Source organism: Crinia signifera, chromosome 1 (assembly GCF_055691185.1).
Source record: "Crinia signifera chromosome 1, ASM5569118v1, whole genome shotgun sequence".
In the NCBI taxonomy this organism is placed as follows: domain Eukaryota; kingdom Metazoa; phylum Chordata; class Amphibia; order Anura; family Myobatrachidae; genus Crinia; species Crinia signifera.
This window is the reverse complement of record NC_139217.1, coordinates 13,659,320-13,683,273: the sequence shown is the minus strand read 5'-3', so window position 1 is coordinate 13,683,273 and position 23,954 is coordinate 13,659,320. Positions and strand designations below refer to the sequence as shown.

Genomic DNA, 23,954 nt, shown 5'->3' with positions numbered 1-23,954 from the left:
GCATGTCACATTGTGCAGTGGTGTTACATCTGCCCCACCTGCAGCAAGGACAAAATACATCACAGTCACTTATACTGGGTACATCACATGGTACATCTGCCCCACCTGCAGCAAGGACACAATGCCTCACAGTCACTTATACTGGGCATGTCACATTGTGCAGTGGTGTTACATCTGCCCCACCTGCAGCAAGGACACAATGCATCACAGTCACTTATACTGGGCATGTCACATTGTGCAGCGGTGTTACATCTGCCCCACCTGCAGCAAGGACAAAATACATCACAGTCTCTTATACTGGGCATGTCACATTGTGCAGCGGTGTTACATCTGCCCCACCTGCAGCAAGGACACAATGCATCACAGTCACTTATACTGGGCATGTCACATTCTGCAGTAGTGTTACATCTGCCCCACCTGCAGCAAGGACACAATGCATCACAGTCACTTATACTGGGCATGTCACATTGTGCAGTGGTGTTACATCTGCCCCACCTGCAGCAAGCACACAATGCATCACAGTCACTTATACTGGGCATGTCACATTCTGCAGTGGTGTTACATCTGCCCCACCTGCAGCAAGGACACAATGCATCACAGTCACTTATACTGGGTATATCACATGGTACATCTGCCCCACCTGCAGCAAGGACACAATGCCTCACAGTCACTTATACTGTGCATGTCACATTGTGCAGCGGTGTTACATCTGCCCCACCTGCAGCAAGGACACAATACATCACAGTCACTTATACTGGGCATGTCACATTGTGCAGCGGTGTTACATCTGCCCCACCTGCAGCAAGGACACAATGCATCACAGTCACTTATACTGGGCATGTCACATTGTGCAGTGGTGTTACATCTGCCCCACCTGCAGCAAGGACACAATGCATCACAGTCACTTATACTGGGCATGTCACATTGTGCAGCGGTGTTACATCTGCCCCACCTGAAGCAAGGACACAATTCATCACAGTCACTTATACTGGGCATGTCACATTCTGCAGCGGTGTTACATCTGCCCCACCTGCAGCAAGGACACAATGCATCACAGTCACTTATACTGGGCATGTCACATTCTGCAGTGGTGTTACATCTGCCCCACCTGCAGCAAGGACAAAATACATCACAGTCACTTATACTGGGTACATCACATTGTGCAGCGGTGTTACATCTGCCCCACCTGCAGCAAGGACAAAATACATCACAGTCACTTATACTGGGTACATCACATTGTGCAGTGGTGTTACATCTGCCCCACCTGCAGAAAGGACACAATGCATCACAGTCACTTATACTGGGTACATCACATTGTGCAGCGGTGTTACATCTGCCCCACCTGCAGCAAGGACACAATGCATCACAGTCACTTATACTGGGCATATCACATTGTGCATCGGTGTTACATCTGCCCCACCTGCAGCAAGGACACAATGCATCACAGTAACTTATACTGGGTACATCACATGGTACATCTGCCCCACCTGCAGCAAGGACGCAATGTATCACAGTCACTTATACTGGGCATATCACATTGTGCATCGGTGTTACATCTGCCCCACCTGCAGCAAGGACACAATGCATCACAGTCACTTATACTGGGCACATCACATGGTACATCTGCCCCACCTGCAGCAAGGACACAATGCATCACAGTCACTTATACTGGGCACATCACATGTTACATCTGCCCCACCTGCAGTGCACATGCTGCAGAGGCAGCATCTCCCCACATGAGAGTAATGTGGAGGATCCAGACCAGGTTTTGGAGCAGTGGCAGAAGCCGGGTGTGTAATTAGCAGCACCTGTGATGTCCTGATATAAGTGTTTCCAGGGCAGAGTGCTCTTGCTCTTGATGGTGGATTCGACGCCCCGAGTGATAGGCCGGGCTGTGGGCTACGGTAGGGAACAGTGGAGCATTTTGCAAGAGTCTGTATATGCTGTGATTACCTGTATGCTGTTGCCTGTAACTACGCTTGCCTATGGAGGTGATCTGCTACGCTGTGACCTGCTTAGTCTTCACCTGAGTCCCCGTGTGTGTGATCCTTATGATAATGCTCCTTTCCCAACTCACTGAACCTCGGAATGATTTCCCAGTGTTTGTGCATAGCCCAGAAGCTACCCTTGCTGTGCAACACAATCAGGTTCATCGGGGCTGGAGCGGGCATCAAACATCCTTTCTAAAATGTGTGGGCGCACCTGCATGTCCCCTGACATGTCCAGATGCCACACCCAAACGCCGACCTCCTGGCAATCACCGTACCTACGGCCAGAGAAAGACACTGGACTTTATTACTGGATGTCCTCGCGCATGTTACTACGATCCGTGCAAATGCGCAGCGAGTAATCGGCTGGCCTGTGAATTCACAGCTCAGCAGTCATGTATGAATAACCCCCCTTTATACAACAGGCTGTATAACCCCTCTCATATGTTGCCATGAAAACAGCACAGCCTCAGTGACTATAACTCCAGTTACAGCTATTTACTAAATTCAAAGAATGTTTTACAGGTCACTCAGGGTGATGGAGTGTGTGAGACAAATGCACTGACGCTGTAACTGGCTCTGTAATAGGACACCCCCCTCCCCCCAGTGTCCCCTACGGCTCGAATTGCCTACACTGCAAAGTCCAGCTCGGATTGGGAGACTAGTCCTTGGATCAATGGTACATGCATCTGGCGTTACTGATTACCACCATGCATGCGGCACAGTGTGAAGTTGTTGTCATTTGTTAAGAAACAAATATAAAACACAAACTTAAAAAAATACAAATAAAACTGCCTGGTCCTGGTGATCAGAACCAGACAGTGTCACAGTAATGCCGAGAAGAGCAGGAGCAGCAATTAAGTACTAGTGCTGTGTGCCAGTACTACAACTTCTACTAATGCCATCTACTATGTACCCAGCATAAGGTACAAATTGCTTCTGATTAAGATTTTGCTGCTAAATCTGAATCAAGCTCTATCTCTTCAATGACCGATGTGAGACCAATGGGGCAGAATCTATATTGTACAGTACCAGAATAATAATAGCATATGGCTCTGGGCAGAGGCGTAAGGTCATTGCAATCACCTGTAGGTGAATTGGCACGGCTCCAGCTATGTCAGTGGGTCAGAGTCAGCCTAACGAGCATTCAGCAGTCACCAGCGGCTCTCATGTCACAGTCCAGCAGCAGTGTGTGGTGCAGTATCACTTGCTGCAGTGCAGGCTGAGCAGTACCAGCCAGAACCCATCTGATGCCTATTGTAGGTGTTGGCAGAGACCGGTCACACTTGGACCCCGCTGTGCTGCTGTCAATGACGGGGCCCTTTCAAGTCTGGTATAATGGTTAAAAGACATTGGGTTTGCTAATGGAGAAAACCATGTGCACTGCAGGTGGGGCAGATGTAACATGTGCAGAGAGAGTTAGATTTGGGTGGTGTTTGTACTTCAAACTAATACAGGGTTGCCTACCTGACCCTCTCCTTCAGGAGGACACAGTGCTCTGCTCCTGGGCTTCCCTGGTAATATGTAGGATTACCAGCACCTGTGGTGACACCTTTCTTATCAGTTACCTAGCTCCCCACAGGTGCTGGCAATCCTACATTATCCATACCTCCCAGCATGCCCCTCTCCAGGAGGACACAATGCTCTGTCCCTGGGCTTCCCTGGTAATGTATGATTACCAGCACCTGTGGGGACACCTTTCTTATCAGTTACCTATCTCCCCACAGGTGCTGGCAATCCTACATTATCCATACCTCCCAGCATGCCCCTCTCCAGGAGGACACAATGCTCTGTTCCTTTGCTTCCCTGGTAATGTATGATTGCCATCACCTGTGGTGACACCTTTCTTATCAGTTACCTAGCTCCCCACAGGTGCTGGCAATCCTACATTATCCATACCTCCCAGCATGCCCCTCTCCAGGAGGACGCAAAAGTAACAAAAAAAAAAACGAGCGTGGGGTCCCCCGCCCGAGCATAACCAGCCCCGGGCTCACTGAGCCGGTGCTGGTGACATAAAATCAGGGTCCCCGACAAATAGGGGTCCCCTTGATTTCATGAAACCAGCACCAGGCTCAAGGTCCGGTGCTGGTTCCCAAAATACGGGGGACAAAATGACTAGGGGTCCCCCGTATTTTAACAACCAGCACCGGACACAACCAGCCAGCAGGGTAATGCCACAGCCGGGGGAAACTTATTATATAAGCTCCCGCGGCCAAAGCATTAACCCCCTGGCTGGTCAGCATGGGCAGGGGTCCTGGGGAAGTGGGGACCCCCCCAAATGAAGGGGTCCCCCCCTCCAGGACTTACCAGCCCATGCTGATAGTCCGGGGTTGTCCCCGATGCCCCTGGGCGGTGGGCATCGGGCTGATGGCTTGTGTAAAAAAAAGAATTCAAACTATTGTTTTATACTGGCGAACTATGAGTCCCAGCAAGCCTACCCCGCATGCTGGGACTTGGAGAACCACAAGTCCCAGCATGCGGGGCATTAAAGGGCCCGCTGGCACTTGTAGTTCTGCAGTACAAAAAATAGTTAACAAAAACACACTGACACACTGTAAAATAAAAGTTTAATACACACAAAACACACACACACACTGATACTTACCTACCTTGAGCCCGTAGGTCGGTCCCTGGGTCCTGGGTCCGTCCTCCGGGGCTCCAGGGCAGAAGAGTCCGGTTCCGGGGCCTTGGTCCTGGTTTCGGGGCTGGTCCTGGGGTTCCGGGGCTCCTGGGCTGCAGAATCCGGGGTCCGGGATCCGAGGTAGTCCCCAGGGGTACCTAAGGAAGCAAATCCAACTCACCTGGTCCCCGGCGACGACCTCGGAATCCTCTCCGGTGACAGCGCTGCTCCCATCTGGTACCCGGCTCGCAGGACTTTGACAGGCGCAGAGATGTTTTCTCCTCGACGTCTCTGCACAGAATGATTTCTGGCCAATCAGGAGCCGAGAAAGTCGGCTCCTGATTGGCCAGAAATCATTCTGAATACAGACGCCGAGGAAGTAACATCTCTGCGCATCTAGAGCAGAGATGTTTCCTCCTCGGCGTCTCTAGTTAGAATGATTTCTGGCCAATCAGGAGCCGACTTTCTCGGCTCCTGATTGGCCAAGAAATCATTCTGTGCAGAGACGCGAGGAGGAAACATCTCTGCGCCTGTCAAAGTCCTGCGAGCCGGGTACCAGATGGGAGCAGCGCTGTCACCGGAGAGGATTCCGAGGTCGTCGCCGGGGACCAGGTGAGTTGGATTAGCTTCCTTAGGTACCCCTGGGGACTACCTCGGATCCCGGACCCCGGATTCTGCAGCCCAGGAGCCCCAGGAACCCCAGGACCAGCTCCGGAACCAGGACCAAGGCCCCGGAACCGGACTCTTCTGCCCTGGAGCCCCGGAGGACGGACCCAGGATCCAGGGACCGACCTACGAGCTCAAGGTAGGTAAGTATCAGTGTGTGTGTGTGTTTTGTGTGTATTAAACTTTTATTTTACAGTGTGTCAGTGTGTTTTTGTTAACTATTTTTTGTACTGCAGAACTACAAGTGCCAGCGGGCCTTTTAATGCCCCGCATGCTGGGACTTGTGGTTCTCCAAGTCCCAGCATGCGGGGTAGGCTTGCTGGGACTCATAGTTCGCCAGTATAAAACAATAGTTTGAATTCTTTTTTTTACACAAGCCATCAGCCCGATGCCCACCGCCCAGGGGCATCGGGGACAGCCCCGGACTATCAGCATGGGCTGGTAAGTCCTGGAGGGGGGGGACCCTTCATTTGGGGGGGTCCCCACTTCCTTAGGACCCCTGCCCATGCTGACCAGCCACAGGGTTAATGCTTTGGCTGCGGGAGCTTATATAATAAGTTTCCCCCGGCTGTGGCATTACCCTGCTGGCTGGTTGTGTCCGGTGCTGGTTCTTAAAATACGGGGGACCCCTAGTCATTTTGTCCCCCGTATTTTGGGAACCAGCGCCGGACCTTGAGCCTGGTGCTGGTTTCATGAAATCAAGGGGACCCCTATTTGTCGGGGACCCTGATTTTATGTCACCAGCACCGGCTCAGTGAGCCCGGGGCTGGTTATACTCTGGCGGGGGACCCCGCGCTCGTTTTTTTTTGTTTTTTTAACCCTTTGTTTTATTTTTTACAGCAGAACCCTGCACAGAACATTGCGATCTGTGCAGGGTTCTGGCTAATTCGCCAAACTAAGTAAATAAATAAAGTGCGATAATTAGGCACCTAAAAAATGCGATGTGCAAATGCGCATTGCATTAAATAAGCGACTTCTATACTTTTGTATTGGAAAACATCTGGATGCGATAAAAATGCGAATTAATCTCGCACTTTTACTCAGCATACCTTAACGCACATAATATGCGATTTCAGTCCCTTAACGCATCACATTAAATTGGCGATTTTAAGGAAAAATGCGATATCGCCATTTTCTGCTCTAATTAACGCAAAAAAAGCCAAATCGCATCCCATAGAATGTCACCCTTAGTATCACAGCAGCAGGAATCTGCAGCCATGTCAGCCCTCCCCTCCCCCCTTCCCCTCCCCCCCCCCCCCCTCCTGACTCCCCCCCCCCCCCCTCCTGACTCCCCCTTCCCCCTCCCGGGATAATCTGTCAGGCAGCCAGGACATTAACCCCTCGTGGTGCTCACCATAATAAACAACATTACTGTGGCTTCCCCCAGCTGTGCACACATCAGTCACGTCACATGACTGCGACATGTGACGTCTACCCATCACCTACTGTACATACGATCCTGATGATAGGTCGACATTTAATAGGTTGACACGAGAAAAAGTCGACGTGCGTTTTTCATGATTTTTTAATGTAATTTTGTATTTTATTTTTTAGGGCTTTGCGCCCACATGGGATCCGGTAAAGTGTGGTGAGAACGATGCACCTGGTGCGCAGCATGGCGAGTGAAGGGTACGCGCTACACTAATTCATACTTTCCTACCCTCCCGGAATGGGTGTAAGTGTCCCACAAATCGGGCCCCCCAGGAAGGTGGGCATGTCTCCCGCATTTTCCCCACAGCAACGGCTCCCCCCTTCCCCGTGGTATAAAACTACGAATTTTGCGGGTCCGTGGGGAGGGGGTGGGGCTAAAATGATGTGATTCCTGTCATTTTAGCCCCTCCCACATCCACAGACCTGCAAATTGATGCGGCTGCCTGTCATGGGGGTGGCGCTTGGTAACGTCAGCCTCGCCCCGCCCCCCTTTCACTCCTCTCCGGGCTTCTCCCAGAGAGGAGTTTCATAAAGGGACAGTTTGGGTATTGGGGGCCGTGTGGGCATAGGTGGCAGCATGGGTATTGGGCCCGGGGGGGGTATGGGGGCAGTGTGGGCATAGGTGGCAGCATGGGTATTGGGCCCAGGGGGGGGTATGGGGGCAGTGTGGGCATAGGTGGCAGTGTGGGTATTGTGGGCAGTCTGGGCATAGGTGGCAGTGTGGGTACTGGGGGCAGTGTGGATATTGGGGGCAGTCTGGGCATAGGTGGCAGTGTCGGTATAGGGGGCAGTGTGGGTATTGGGGGCAGTCTGGGCATAGGTGGCAGTGTCGGTATTGGGGGCAGTGTGGGTATTGGGGGCAGTGTGGATATTGGGGCAGTGAGGGTAGCGGGGCAGTGAGGGTGGATGTCAAGTGATGTCATGCATTGGCTATATAGACCATGGCACAGGAAAGACCCTGGGGGGGGGGCACAGGTTTCGGCAGAGATATAGTGGGGTGAGGTGCAGGGCGGGTGGGAGGTCGGCCGTGGAAGGGGGTCACCAATTTACTCTCTTGCCTCGGTGTTAACAAAAGTTCTAGTTTTGCTAGCAGGAGCCGTGACATACAAACACTGGTGTGTGGTGCCCCATCAACCCCTGGGAACAAGCATGTAACCCCCCTGGCAACAAACATGTAACCACCCTGGGAACAAGCATGTAACCCCCCTGGCAACAAGCAAGTAACCCCCTGGCAACAAGCATGTAACCCCCTGGCAACAAGCAAGTAACCTCCTAGCAACAAGCAAGTAACCCCCTGGCAACAAGCATGTAACCCCCCTGGCAACAAGCATGTAAAACCCCTGGCAACAAGCATGTAACCACCATTGCATCAAGCAAGTAACACCCTGACAACAAGCAAGTAACCCCCTGGCAACAAGCATGTAACCCCCCTGGTAACAAGCATTTAACCCAGGGGGGGGGGGGCATTACATGTGTAAGCAGCACTATAGGGGTGGCATGACATATGTAAGTGGCACTACAGGGGGTGTTATGTGTAAGCAGCACTACAGGGGCATTATGTGAGTAAGCAGCACTACAGGGGGGGCATTATGTAAGTAAGCAGCACTACAGGGGGCATTATGTGAGTAAGCAGCACTACAGGGGCATTATGTGAGTAAGCAGCACTACAGGGGCATTATGTGAGAAAGCAGCAATACAGGGGGCATTATGTGAGTAAGCAGCACTACAGGGGGCATTATGTGAGTAAGCAGCACTACAGGGGGCATTATGTGAGTAAGCAGCACTATAGGGGCATTATGTGAGTAAGCAGCACTACAGGGGCATTATATGAGTAAGCAGTACTACAGGGGGCATTATGTGAGTAAGTAGCACTACAGGGGCATTATGTGAGTAAGCAGCACTACAGGGGGGCATTATGTGAGTAAGCAGCACTACAGGGGGGCATTATGTGAGTAAGCAGCACTACAGGGGGCATTATGTGAGTAAGCTGCACTACAGGGGCATTATGTGAGTAAGCAGCACTACAGGGGCATTATGTGAGTAAGCAGCACTACAGGGGCATTATGTGAGTAAGCAGCACTACAGGGGGCATTATGTGAGTTAGCAGCACTACAGGGGGCATTATGTGAGTAAGCAGCACTACAGGGGGCATTATGTGAGAAAGCAGCACTACAGGGGGCATTATGTGAGTAAGCAGCACTACAGGGGGCATTATGTGAGTAAGCAGCACTACAGGGGCATTATGTGAGTAGGCAGCGCTACAGGGGCATTATGTGAGAAAGCAGCACTACAGGGGGCATTATGTGAGTAAGCAGCACTACAGGGGGCATTGTGTGAGTAAGCAGCACTACAGGGGCATTATGTGAGTAAGCAGCACTACAGGGGCATTATATGAGTAAGCAGTACTACAGGGGGCATTATGTGAGTAAGCAGCACTACAGGGGCATTATGTGAGTAAGCAGCACTACAGGGGGGCATTATGTGAGTAAGCAGCACTACAGGGGGCATTATGTGAGTAAGCAGCACTACAGGGGCATTATGTGAGTAAGCAGCACTACAGGGGCATTATGTGAGTAAGCAGCACTACAGGGGGCATTATGTGAGTTAGCAGCACTACAGGGGGCATTATGTGAGTTAGCAGCACTACAGGGGGCATTATGTGAGTAAGCAGCACTACAGGGGGCATTATGCGAGTAAGCAGCACTACAGGGGGCATTATGTGAGTAAGCAACACTATAGGGGCATTATGTGAGTAAGCAGCACTACAGGGGGGCATTATGTGAGTAAGCAGCGCTACAGGGGCATTATGTGAGTAAGCAGCACTACAGGGGGCATTATGTGGGTAAGCAGCACTACAGGGGCATTATGTGAGTAAGCAGCACTACAGGGGCATTATGTGAGTAAGCAGCACTACAGGGGCATTATGTGAGAAAGCAGCACTACAGGGGACATTATGTGAGTAAGCAGCACTACAGGGGGCATTATGTGAGTAAGCAGCACTACAGGGGCATTATGTGAGTAAGCAGTACTACAGGGGGCATTATGTGAGTAAGCAGCACTACAGGAGCATTATGTGAGTAAGCAGCACTACAGGGGGGCATTATGTGAGTAAGCAGCACTACAGGGGACATTATGTGAGTAAGCAGCACTACAGGGGGGCATTATGTGAGTAAGCAGCACTACAGGGGCATTATGTGAGTAAGCAGCACTACAGGGGCATTATGTGAGTAAGCAGTACTACAGGGGGCATTATGTGAGTAAGCAGCACTACAGGAGCATTATGTGAGTAAGCAGCACTACAGGGGGGCATTATGTGAGTAAGCAGCACTACAGGGGGCATTATGTGAGTAAGCAGCACTACAGGGGCATTATGTGAGTAAGCAGCACTACAGGGGCATTATGTGAGTTAGCAGCACTACAGGGGGCATTATGTGAGTAAGCAGCACTACAGGGGGCATTATGCGAGTAAGCAGCACTACAGGGGGCATTATGTGAGTAAGCAGCGCTACAGGGGCATTATGTGAGTAAGCAGCACTACAGGGGCATTATATGAGTAAGCAGTACTACAGGGGCATTATGTAAGTAAGCAGCACTACAGGGGCCTTATGTGAGTAAGCAGCACTACAGGGGGGCATTATGTGAGTAAGCAGCACTACAGGGGCATTATGTGAGTAAGCAGCACTACAGGGGGCATCGGGCTCGGTGGCTCGCTGCGCTCGCCACACTTTCTAAAATCAACTCCACGCCGACGTGGATAGTGGGGGTATGAAAAGGTCGTATGACGCATACCGCCGCCGCTCGCCACGCTTCGGGTTGGCGTGGATAGTGGAATTTACAAGGTCGACAGCTGTTGCGTCGACTAGTGCCACTGTGGACAGGTTTCAATAGTGTACCCTAGACCCAACTAAATTCAGAGGCTTTAGAGCCTAAGTCCAAAAACCCCGGCTTGTAAGCGGCTAGCAGGCAGTCCGGGTTTCAGACGCTTTTGCGTCTAAATTTAGCGTCTGCATGGGGGACTCCCCCTTTAACAGAGGTGTGCCTGGGTGTGCCCGGGGTGTCCACTTTTACATGCCCCCCTTGTCAGCTGTGCGCAGGGCTGCCTATTTCACTGTGGAACTACAAGTACCACAGTGACCTGTGCTGCTGCCCGGCGCTACGCTAATAACGTAGCTGACAATATGTAGCTTACAGCTAGAGCGGCACGCGCACAGTCAGACAGAGCTAGAGCGGCACGCGCACAGTCAGACAGAGCTAGAGCGGCACGCGCACAGTCAGACAGAGCTAGAGCGGCACGCGCAGTCAGGCAGAGCTAGAGCGGCACACGCACAGTCAGACAGAGCTAGAGCGGCACGCGCACAGGTAAACAGAGCCTCTGGCAGGATGCCAAGGTTCAGAGACAGACAGCGCCGTGAAACTACACAAGTACCAAATATCTCACGCAAAGCTGAGCGTAAATGGCGTAAATCTCACAGTCCAATGGATTTCTTTACATATAAGAATATCTACCAGACTTATAGATATGCCCTGGAAACTGCCAAACAAACATATTTCCAAACTCTAATTTCTGCTCAAGCTTCTAACCCGAAACGTCTTTTTAATACATTTATATCCCTTCTCAACCCTCCCTCACCCAAGCCACCAACCACTATCCATGCACAAGATCTTGCTTCTCACTTCAGGGATAAGATTGACAAGATCAGAGATGAATTGGTATGCTCCAACTCAGTTGGTGATATGCTCAATTCCATACCTGAGCCCTCTGAAGCATTTCCTTCATTTGATCCCACAAATGAAGATGAAGTATCTGCACTTTTCTCTGCCTCCCACTCTACTACCTCTCCTCTTGACCCTATACCCTCGCAAATAAGTAAATCTCTGTCTCCTGTGCTCATCCCAATCTTAACTAAAATCTGTAACCTCTTTCACTACTGGTGTCTTTCCTTCATTGTTCAAACAAGCAGTTATTACTCCGATTCTGAAAAAACAGAATTCTGATCCAAGCTCTCTCTCAAACTACCGTCCCATTTCTCAACTTCCATGCACCTCCAAACTACTTGAGAGACTTGCTTACACTCGCCTCACACGCTTTCTTAACTCGCACAACTTACTGGACCCGCTTCAGTCAGGCTTTCATGCCCAACACTCCACAGAGACAGCACTGACTAAAGTTATGAATGATCTGGTCACTGCTAAGTCTAAAGGCCACTATTCACTACTAATTCTTCTAGATCTCTCTGCTGCTTTTGACACTGTTTTTCACACACTTCTCATACAAATACTACAATTCCTAGGTCTTAAAGACACAGCCCTCTCTTGGTTCTCATCCTACCTATCTAACCGCTCCTATAGGGTGAGATGTACTAAGGGGAAAATGCGGTAAAACCCCTGTTTTTGCCAGCCGCACCATTACTGCATAATAGGGTATCGCCACCCAAAGGTGTCTATGGGCTTCTTTTCGCTGCCTCCGCCGCAAACTGGCCGACCCCCCTCTCCCCCTCCTTCTGGCTTTCCTGGTCCAGGTCCTCCTGGTCCCGGAAGGAAAAACCTTTCTCTATCAGTGACGCAGCCGGATGTTCTTCCGACTGCAGGGGAAATAGGTGGCGCCGGGGACAGCCTGCTTAGCTGTCCCCGGCGTGAGGGGAGCAGGAGGTGGCAGGGAGGTGACGGAGACCCCCCGCACACCACATTACAGGTATCGCGGGAGGCTTCCGTCACCGCATCGCCATGCCAGCCACATATGTTAGTACGGTTTGTGTAGTTTCACGGCTCCACCGCGCGCTGACTCTGTGTTTACTCGGTGTTTGAAACTTGGCAGCTTGCCAGACTTCCTTACTGTACTAAGCTACGTTATCAGCGTAGCGCCTGTTTCCCTGTTTGAATCCTGGAGGCCTGCCAGACTGCCTTATAGCTGTCAAAATCTGCAAAATAGTGTCTAGTTTTTAGCGTACTCAGAAACAGCGTCTAGTTGGCCATAGTCAAAAGTAGCTTCCCCGTCAGAAACAGCGTCTATAGTCAGCTAGCGTCCCAGTCAGAAACAGCGTCTATAGTCAGCTAGCGTAGTCAGTCAGAAGTAGCGTACCATAGTCAGTAAGAAGTAGCGTAGTGTAGTCAGTGTAGCGTAGTCATCCCAGCTTGAAATATGTATCCGTGGAACTACAGGTGCCATAATGACCTGTCAGTGTAGTGACTCTGCGGCAGCTCAGCGCTGACAGGTTGCTATGTTACTTGTGTAGTTTCATAGCTCCAGCTCAAACTACATTGTCAGCGTAGTGACTCCGAGGCAGCCTAGCGCTAAAAGTCATTGTGGTACTTGTAGTTCCACAGATAAATATACGGCCCGGCACACCGTTAAAGGGTGCGTCTGTATTTTGTGTCTACTACTTAGACACTATAGCATCTAAGTAGTAGACGCAAAATTCAGACGTCTATGTACAGCACCGGCATACAGTGGGGTACATAGGGGTACAGTGTGCAAAACAGTTGAATTTATATAGTGTGGCGTATCGAGCCCCGCGAGGGGACGCGGAATACATGTAAAGTAATCTGCGTCCTCTCGCGGGGCTCGCTGCGCTCGCCACGCTTCCGGCTCGCCACACTATAGAAAATCAACTCCACACCGACGTGGATAATGGGGGTATGAAAAGGTCGGAGGACGCGTACCGCCGCCCCTCGCGGGCTCGCTGCGCTCGCCACGCTTCGGGATGGCGTGGATGGTGGGGGTGTTTCAGGAACACATTCACACCTGCAAAACCATACACCTAAGACCGTAATGACGACATGTGTTAACTGTTAACTGTTTTTTAGTAAAAGATAACGAAGATTAATGAGGAAATAATGATTCAATAACAATATAATTATTTTAAAGAACAATAAAAGACACAAAAAAAAGAAAGAAAATCTAGTAAAAGTCATAATTAGGGATCTGCAGTGCCATCATCACCACCACTTGAACAGGAAGCAGCTGCTGAGGTTAATGCTGTCGACTCTGGGTCTGCGGCGTCGACTTTGTCCACTTGGGGGAGCAGGGTCAGCCCGTGAAGGATATGCTTCAATGGGTCCTCTGCACCTACACTCTTCCTCCAGATAAACTCCTGGAGATACGAGTCCAGGTGATGACGCGGGGTCCCCCTTTGGCGCTTATTGCGCCACTTGCAAGCACCCCACAACCTTTCTATGTTCTGGGTGTGAACCCCGGTGTCGGGATCCACAAAGTGGTACCTATGATTGATCTTCGCGCGGTGGTACCCAGCCTGCTCCAACTGCTGCGTGTTATATGCCCTCCAGCAGTCACTGTAGATCTTGGTACACGATTCCACGATGGTGCCTGGGCCACCAATGCGCTGGTGATAGCAGATCAACAGTGCAGGCCTCCCGCATTACATTATTATTAATAATCACGTCGTCTTCTGCGATATGCCCAGGTGACGCTCGCAGAACCGGATGCTGATCAGCTCTTCAGCCCAGCAGTAGACAAAGCGGATCAGTAGTAATTGGTTGTTGGTTATAGCGCTTTGATCCCTGGTGTGTGCTCCATTACCATTGTAATCCCATATGCAGTGGGGAACAGCAGGGAAAGTGGGAAGGTAACAAGGGGGGAGGGCAGAGAAGAAATAGGTAAAGTGACCCCTCCTCAGGGCGTATCACCATACTTAAGGAAGGCCAGGTATAGGGGGAGGGTCATAAACCTCTGAGCGTCTGATGCTCCCGCCATTCTTTTAACCCTAACAGACTAAGAAACCCACCATTGAAACTGCCCCTCCCTTTTCCCTTTACCTGGAATAATCAAACTGAGTCATTTATTTTGGCGAATTAAAGGTCACATTTATTAATCAGATTACAAATATAATCTTACTCGCTCAGGTGGCAAAGATAGCACTGCGGTCCACCAGCCCTCCAACGTAACTGAATCAAGCCGCCCGGGGAGGGGGGCCCCTTCTCGCAACTGAAACCTGTACCCGCCCGGGGCCCCCCAATTGCCCCCCTCGACGCCAGGCCTTGGATCTTGCACCCCCTCTTCTGGGGTGCCTCCGTTTCCTGGCGCCAATCTTTGGCTGGCCCGCAGTACTTCCGCCTCTGTTAAGACAATCTCTGCTGTATCTAGCACTGCCCAGGGTCCCCCAATTGCCCCCTCCGATGCCAGGCCTTGGATCTTGCACCCCCTCTTCTGGGGTGCCTCAGTTTCCTGGCGCCAAACTTTGGCTGGCCCGCAGTACTTCCGTTTCTGTTAAGACTATCTCTGCTGTAACTAGATGCTGTTTGGATGTTGCTCCTTCTTCGTCCAAGGGTGGGTGGGTGGGACAATCCTTACTGCGTGCCCTCTTGCTCTCTCTGATCCTCCCCCATACCTGTCCTGTCCTTAAGTATGGGTCTACTCCCATGGGGAGGCGCCTATTACCTGCTTCTCTCTTTCCTTCCCCCTATTCAGTTCCTGCTACATCCCTGCCCCCATCCTGATAACAGCTAGACAATGGGAGCACTTCATGGCCTTTGGTAGCCCAGACTTAATAGTTTATGGTCTCTCCTGGCTATTCGCCGTTCGCTCCTTTTAAACCTCTGAGCGTCTGATGCTCCCGCCATTCTTTTAACCCTAACAGACTAAGAAACCCACCATTGAAACTGCCCCTCCCTTTTCCCTTTACCTGGAATAATCAAACTGAGTCATTTATTTTGGCGAATTAAAGGTCACATTTATTAATCAGATTACAAATATAATCTTACTCGCTCAGGTGGCAAAGATAGCACTGCGGTCCACCAGCCCTCCAACGTAACTGAATCAAGCCGCCCGGGGAGGGGGGCCCCTTCTCGCAACTGAAACCTGTACCCGCCCGGGGCCCCCCAATTGCCCCCCTCGACGCCAGGCCTTGGATCTTGCACCCCCTCTTCTGGGGTGCCTCCGTTTCCTGGCGCCAATCTTTGGCTGGCCCGCAGTACTTCCGCCAACGCTAGGTTCCTAGAACCATAGCCCGCCACCTCACCGTGACCTTCCCTCGCCCTATTAATCTAGAACCTACATGTAACCATCTGCACGCTCTTCTCTACTCCTGAACTGAACTGCTTCCCCACCGTATCTCACCCTTGGACCCTGTTCTGGGAGTCCTCATTCTCCTCCTGTAAAGAAAACAGACCGCTGGAGACCCCTGTTCCTAAAGGGTGTTGCGAATGCCTCTCTGAGCATCGCTGCCTTAACAAGCTCTTAGCATGCGCCCTTTACTGCCGCCATGAGCTGCAGCTTCTCCCTGACACAGGCGCTAACTAGTCTTTCACCAGCTTGTTCACGCCATCTTGACAACCTTCCATAAATGAGGTGGACATGTTGAACCTTGCGGCTGCGCATGTGGTGCCGCTTCCCTAAAGGCTTTCAACTTTCCCCTTGAGTAGGCATCCGCACTGATGTTATCTACCCCTGGGACGTGCTTGGCGCGAAAGTTAATGTTGTGCCGCAGGCAAACCAATACCAAATGCCTTATCAGGTTGATCGCTGGTGGGGAGAAGACACTCTGCCTGTTGACTGCTTGAACCACCCCCATGTTGTCACGCCAGAAGGTTATTTCCTTGTTGGCTAACCTGTTACCCCACAACTCCAACACTACTATGATCGGGATTAGCTCTAGCAGCAGCATGTTTCTGGTCAGCCCTGCTCCGACCCAGCTCTGCGGCCACTGGGATGCGCACCTTTCTCCCACGAGATATGCCCCAAAACCACAAGACCCTGCTGCATCGGTGTACAGCTGCAGCCTCTTGCTCGCCACAGGCGGTGCTGGAGAGATGCGAATACCATTAAATTCCCTTAGAAACGTTTCCCACATCAACATGCCTTCTCCGATTTCTGTTGTCAGCTTAATCGGATGATGCGTCTTTCTTACCCCTGCTGTGGCCCTTTCCAGTTGTCGGCAGCAGGGCAGGTGACAGGGGGGGGTCAAGGGGGTCACTTGTACCGGGTCTCAAGCTTGTGAGGGACCCCAAGGTTCTGAGGGACTCGGGGGCTATAAGCATGGCTGTGTCAGTGCAGTGCCTAGCAATGGTTTAAAAAGGCACCTGCCTGGATTCCTGGGTACTTGACTGGAACCTCCCTCCGATATTAGTGAATATTAATTCTATTTCCTTTGTAACAATAAAAAACATGTTTAATATGCATAATACTAACAATGTTCTGCTCAAGGGGGCCGGGTATTGGGCCCCCTAGATATATCAGTGTACCAGGCCCCAAGATTTCTGTTGCCAGCCCTGGTCGGCAGAAGATTCTGCCCATAGGGATAACCCTGCATGTGAAATTCAGTGACCCCAGCAATGATTGGAGATGTTTTAGTGTAATCTTGTCTGCTCTGGCATGCTCCCCCAGTCAGCCTCATAATGCCAGCAACCTTGTCCTCTGGTAATCTACACCGCCTGTCGGTGGTATGTATTTCTATTCCCAGATACGACAGTTTGTTCATAGGCCCCTCTGTTTTCTCCGTTGCTATGGGAACCCCAAAAGTGTGGAACAGCGCATACGTGGATTTTAACAGACGCTTGCATGTGTCAGTGTTCGCCTGGCCGACCCTTAGAAAGTCATCCAGATGGTGCGCAAATGTCCTGCAGCCTGTCCCCACCTCAACGCACCAGTGCAGGAACATGCTGAATTTTTCAAAAATGGCGCCATCCATGGGTAAGCATAGATCCACATAATAACTGCCCTTGAACTTTAGTCCCATGAATCCGTGACTATATGGGTGAAGGGGGAGGAGCCTAAATGCTGATTCGATATCTTCCCCAATTGGGCCTGTACCCCGCAGCTGCGCACTATTCTGAGCGCCTCTTGAAAAGACTGGTAAGCCACGCTCACTGTTGCTTTTCCAAGGCGTCATTCACTGATTTTCCTGCTGGGAATGACAGGTGTTGGATGAGCCTGAATTTCCCATGACCTGGCCTTTCGGCATGCGCTTTGGACTCCCTGCGCTAACACGTCTCCGACTGACCTGCAGCTGCTCCGTGCCGCTGTCACTAATGCTTTCTTCACTATGGCAAATGTAAGGCTCTTGCTACTTTATGCACATACAATGTATGGGCCATTGGAACCTGGTTATACCATCATTTTGCCACCACACTAGAACTCCTGTCAAGAAAGAGTCTGTTTGCATACTACGCTTTCGGCATTGCCGTATCTCAGCGTCCGTCAGGGTCATCAGCCTGCCCACCTCCTCCGATCATTAGGCATCTGCATGTGGAAGAGGAAGGGTTGCACTGCGAGGTGACATAAAGCATGTTAGTTTGTTCTGTGTGTAAATACGTTGCATCATGCAGTCTCCCAAACCTGAGCAATAATCCTATAATGCCACCTCCATGCTCCATTCTCCTTTTTCCCTTTCCTACCCTGCCTCTATCCGAATACAAGTGACTGAATAGCTACTCCCATGGAAATTTGTAACATCCCATGAAGCCCCGTTGGCATTGGACATTTCACTAAGCTGTTTACCACCCATGTTACACAAAATGACTTTCATTTGACTGTGATTATTCTGCTTTGCTTATTCCTTTTCCGAATTTCCAGCACATTCCGCCTAATTGGCAAGCTAACGTGCACTGAGCGGTTACCTGTACTGTGCAGTTATGTGTGCACCCATTTATTTATTTATTTTTTAATGTATAATCTGTTAAAGGGCCCATCTACTTTGCACCCAGCGTCAGCAGTATTACTTCCCTGCTAAGGCCAAGCATGTACCCCTTAAAAACTTAACTTACAAACTTAGTTGCTGTGAGAACTATGGTTCCACCCCTGTGCCCTAATTATATTCATTACTTCTTATACATTAATTGACTTAACAAAATTCTAAACAGCAACAGATTTTGTATACAGCAGCAGATTAACCCAGCACTTTTCATGAAATAACAGTAAGTTTGGATCTGCCAAAGATATAAAAGTCTAATATGAAGTAAAATGCTTCTGCACAACCGTAATGAATTCACTTATTGATCTCCTGTACTACTATTCTTATTGTACATACACGCATGTAACAATGAATTTACTAATTTGTATGTGACACCATATTATATTACTGACTGCAGCTTAATGTAACCTGTTACCATTTATCATTCCCCCAATCATCAACATCTTTATAATACTGTCTATTATACCCCTATGATGCCTTGCACGCTGAAAATTGCACCATATAATGAATTTTCTTGCCTTATATTGCATTATATTAACTTCAAAAACAAAACAATGCGTTCCCATATTTGCATTCTGCCTATCTAAACTTATGCTTTGCCATATCCTAATAACAGTGCTGCACAATATTATATTATGTTACTTAAAACTATGTAATTCCCCCATACATGTGATCTGAAATAACTCTGCTCTGTAATCATACATTTCATGTTTGTACGGCGCTGCACAACACTTGTGGCGCCTTATAAATAATACTATAATAATAATATGTTTTACATTGCTGGGCAGCCAATGTTTGCTCTGCCTAGTGGGCGGGGTAGGTGAAGGTATTGTCATGATCTCTGCATGCTATGCTATGTAAACATGCCTTCAGTAATTTAATTAGGGGGAGGGGGGAAAGGGGACATTGTTTGCAACTTGCCTGAATTCTTTGGGCCTAATTCTTTGCTGTTTTTCTAAAGGCTGCAGCAAGTATAATAACAAATCCATAAGTACTAATTGTTTGGCCTTAAACTACTGTGCATTGACTTAGGTGCGTTTATTCCTTAGGGGAAAGTTACCCGGCATAATATAAACATGTGATAAAATTCTTGCTGCATTAAAGATTGAATTCATAAAATTACAGAGACATTGGGAGTTTGTAGCAGGGTAGCAGGGTGCCTAATATGGAATTAAGTAAAAGAATAAGAAGGAATGCAATTGCAAATAAATATCCCCAGATATACCCCAAATAACTATCGAGATACTTATCCTAATATTTCTGGTTCACTATCTGGGATTCTGGATGTTCTTGCTGGATAAAGACAATCCTTACTGCGTGCCCTCTTGCTCTCTCTGATCCTCCCCCATACCTGTCCTGTCCTTAAGTATGGGTCTACTCCCATGGGGAGGCGCCTATTACCTGCTTCTCTCTTTCCTTCCCCCTATTCAGTTCCTGCTACATCCCTGCCCCCATCCTGATAACAGCTAGACAATGGGAGCACTTCATGGCCTTTGGTAGCCCAGACTTAATAGTTTATGGTCTCTCCTGGCTATTCGCCGTTCGCTCCTTTTTAGCAGCAGAATACCTGAGAAGTGTTTGTCCCACCCGCCCACCCCAAGAGGAAGGAAGAACAAACAACAAGCAGAATTATGATGCAATGGAACATAGATTAACAGAGGCGGAAGTACTGCGGGCCAGCCAAAATGGCGCCAGGAAGCGGAGGCACCCCCCAGCTAAGGGGGTGAAGAGCTCCAAGGCCTGGCGTCGGGGGGCAACGTGAAGGGTGACCCCGGGCGGTTACAGGTTTTAAGTTGCGAGAAGGGGTCCCTGGCCCCCCGGGCGGCTTGATTCAGTTACGATACAGGGCTGGTGGACCGCAGTGCTTAGCTTCGCCACAGAAGCAAGTAACAGTATATATTTGTAAGCAAATTAATAAATGTGACTACTAATTCGCCAAAAGTACATGACTCCGTTTGTTTATTTCAGGTACCAAGGGAAGGGGGAGAAGGGGGGATTTCATTTGTTAGGGGTAAAATGGTGGGAGCATCAGACGATCAGAGGTTTATAGGTAATTGTTAAGCGCTCACCTTGGCCCTTATTTTGATCTGAGCGGTACGGCCCGCGTGCGGCCGTACCGCCGATGTTTACACTCTGCACATGCGCAGAGGTCACTCTGCGCATGTGCAGGGGAATTCGCCGAGTAAAAAATTTAGACGCCGCAAAGGGGGCGTATAGGGGTGTGAGGGGCTTAATAGCCTCATTACCCTATGTATACGCCAAGCGTTTCATGGGCGTTCCCATGCAAACGCGGGGCGTATGCATGGTAATGAGGCTATGACGCCAGTGATGGGGGCGGAAAGCTGACATCGCCGGATGTCAGCTGCCCGCCCCAATACAAGCTTTCACACGGACGATTGTCCGTGTGCTCTAAGCTTGCGTGAGCGGGGGGAGCGTGCGGCCCTGCCTTCGATGGTCATCGACCATCGAATGCAGGGGGCAGCTCCCAACATGGTGGAGGCGTACGCCCAGCCATTTTCATGCGGATCGGCAGCCGTCCGTGTACGGACGGCCGTGCCGATCCGTCTTGTAGGCGGGGATTCGTCTGGTGCGGTCGGAGCCGCATATGCGGCTCGACCGCACCAACCAGAATAAGGGCCCTTGTGATTAGTAATGTGTTTGCTGATGTTGTGGAGGTAAAGGAATGCTAGTGAGAAAAACGTTATGTTAAATAAGAGATGTTGGTACTTATGTAGTATCTGGGCGTCCGATTTAGAAATCGGGTCGGATCGGTAGCATCGCATGCGACCAAATCGTATGCGATGCGATGGTCCCGATTTTTCCATAGGATTCAATGTTAAAATGGTCTGAGTCCATTTTAACATAGAATTCAATGGGAAAAAGGGGTCCTTTTCCTTTCCCCACTATCCAAGTGGGCATGGAGTTGGATATAAACCTGTGGCGAGCGTAGCGAGCCACCGAGCCCGTAGCATGGCGAGCGGACACAGAATTACTTTTTAAGAAATCTGCGTCCGCTCGCCTCGCTGCGCTCGCCACGCTTTATAAAATCAAATCTATGCCCACTTGGATAGTGGGGAAATGAACAGGACCTTGTTAACATTGAATCCTATAGAAAATCGCATCGCATGCGATATCGGATGCGATTCGATGCGATTTTGCCGAAAATCACGTCAAATCGCATCTGATTGTATGCCTTAAGGTAAGGCATACAATCAGAAAATCGGCAGCCCAGATACTACATAAGTACCGAGATGTTTATTAGAATAATGTACAAAGACAGGTGAAAAAACACACTTATGCGTGGGTGATGTCTGTAATGTGAATGACCTGGTAATGAGCCTCGAGGGAATGAGGAAGCCAGCAGGTTCCTTTCACCATAAATCTTGTGCAGATTTATGTCTCATTACAGGTGGGTAAGTCTCTTTGCTGCGACCTGGATGAGCCCTGCAGTACTGGTGGTCCTGCGGGGTGTAAGAATGCCAGCAGGCCTCTTTTTAACCATAAGCCCTCTTGGGCATACCTCCCAACTTTAGTAGCCCAGCAGGCGGGACGAAAATTTTTTGGGGGGTGGCCTAATTTGGGGGCGTGGCCTATACCCGCGGCTCTCCCCCGCGAGGCCACGTCCCCATTTTGCCGCTATGGGGGCATGACCCAGAGGCTCTGTGAGTCTCTAGCCATGCCCCCAGCCCCCTGGCTGCGGAAATAGACGCTGTGCGCATGCGCACAGCGTTTATTCCCCGCTGCTTAGCAGCTGACAGGGGGGGACTCCCAACAGCCCCCCCACACCGCGGGACACTGCCGCCCGCGGGTGGGACAGCTGGACAGGCCCTGACAATCGGGACTGTCCCGATAAAATTGGGACTGTTGGGAGGTATGCTCTTGGGTTTATGTCTCAAACAGGTGCAGGGTAGTTTGTGGGTAAAGTTCTGCCCGTGGACGGAGGGGTGGTGATGAGTCCAGCTGAGCTGCAACCTTGAGTCCAGCAGGGGGTGGTGGTGGTGGGGCGTGGTATTGGTGGAGTAAGGAGCGGTGTCCCACTCGCTTACTTCTTACCCTGTCCGTGCGGTCTGCTGAGGTTGCTGGATGGAGATGCTCAGCCTTCCGTCCCGGAAGTCTGTTCTCCTGTAACCGGCGACGTGGTGCACGCTGCCGCGGAGTTGATGCGATGTAGCCGGTGGCGCGGTATGAGCTGCAGTGTAGTATGCAGCCGGTGATGTTCTCTTGTCCCGGCTCCACAGACCTTTTGCGTGCGGGACTGTACTTCCTGGTAGTAGCGCACGCGAGAACGCTGCTTCCGGGGTGACGTCGCCGTAGGTCTGTGCGCTCACTCGTATGTGGAGGAGACTGTGCCTTAGCTTGGTGTGATGGTGTGGGAGTACTGGGAGTACTGTGACCAACGCGTTTCAGCCACTCAGGGCCTTTGTCAAGCGGATCAGGGTGACAAATGTCAAATGACACCCACTAAACCATTGAGCTGACCTGATGCTCACTTTTTTGCGGCAGCTGCGTATATGGCAGCGCCACATCTGCTCCCTCACACTCAGCCTCATGGGGTGACCATTGGTGCAGGTCTGGGTGTGTGGCAGGAATTGGTGGCCCTGCAGGAATGCCACCGCCTCCTCCTCCGTCTGGGGCAGAGAGAAAATAGTCATGTTCGCCATCATATACAGCCATCTCTCACACAATCCTACTGCTGACTGACTATGCTGTGTACCGCTCTGACTGACTACGCTACAGTCCTTCTACTGACTGACTACGCTAACTGCGTACCGCTCTGACTGACTACGCTACAATCCTACAGCTGACTGAGTATGCTAACTGCGTACCGCTCTGACTGACTACGCTACAATCCTACAGCTGACTGAGTATGCTAACTGCGTACCGCTCTGACAGACTATGCTACAATCCTACAGCTGACTGACTACGCTAACTGTATACCGCTCTGACTGACTACGCTACAATCCTACTACTGACTGAGTATGCTAACTGCGTACCGCTCTGACTGACTACGCTACAGTCCTACTACTGACTGACTACGCTAACTGTGTACCGCTCTGACTGACTACGTTACAATCCTACAGCTGACTGAGTATGCTAACTGTGTACCGCTCTGACTGACTACGCTACAATCCTACAGCTGACTGAGTATGCTAACTGCGTACCGCTCTGACTGACTACGCTACAATCCTACTACTGACTGACTACGCTAACTGTGTACCGCTCTGACTGACTACGTTACAGTCCTACTACTGACTGACTACGCTAACTGCGTACCGCTCTGACTGACTACGCTACAATCCTATGACTGAGTATGCTAACTGTGTACCGCTCTGACTGACTACGCTACAATCCTACAGCTGACTGAGTATGCTAACTGCGTACCGCTCTGACTGACTACGCTACAATCCTACAGCTGACTGAGTATGCTAACTGCGTACCGCTCTGACTGACTACGCTACAGTCCTACTACTGACTGAGTATGCTAACTGCGTACCGCTCTGACAGACTACGCTACAATCCTACAGCTGACTGAGTATGCTAACTGCGTACCGCTCTGACAGACTATGCTACAATCCTACAGCTGACTGACTACGCTAACTGTGT

General features: G+C 50.4%; 1 protein-coding gene across 2 annotated transcripts in view; it reads right to left on the bottom strand.

Moving 5' to 3' along the window:
* Window positions 1-23,954, bottom strand: part of SLC40A1 (solute carrier family 40 member 1) — a 78,149-nt gene that overhangs the window by 22,721 nt on the left and 31,474 nt on the right. The gene's annotated exons all lie outside the window — the stretch shown is intronic.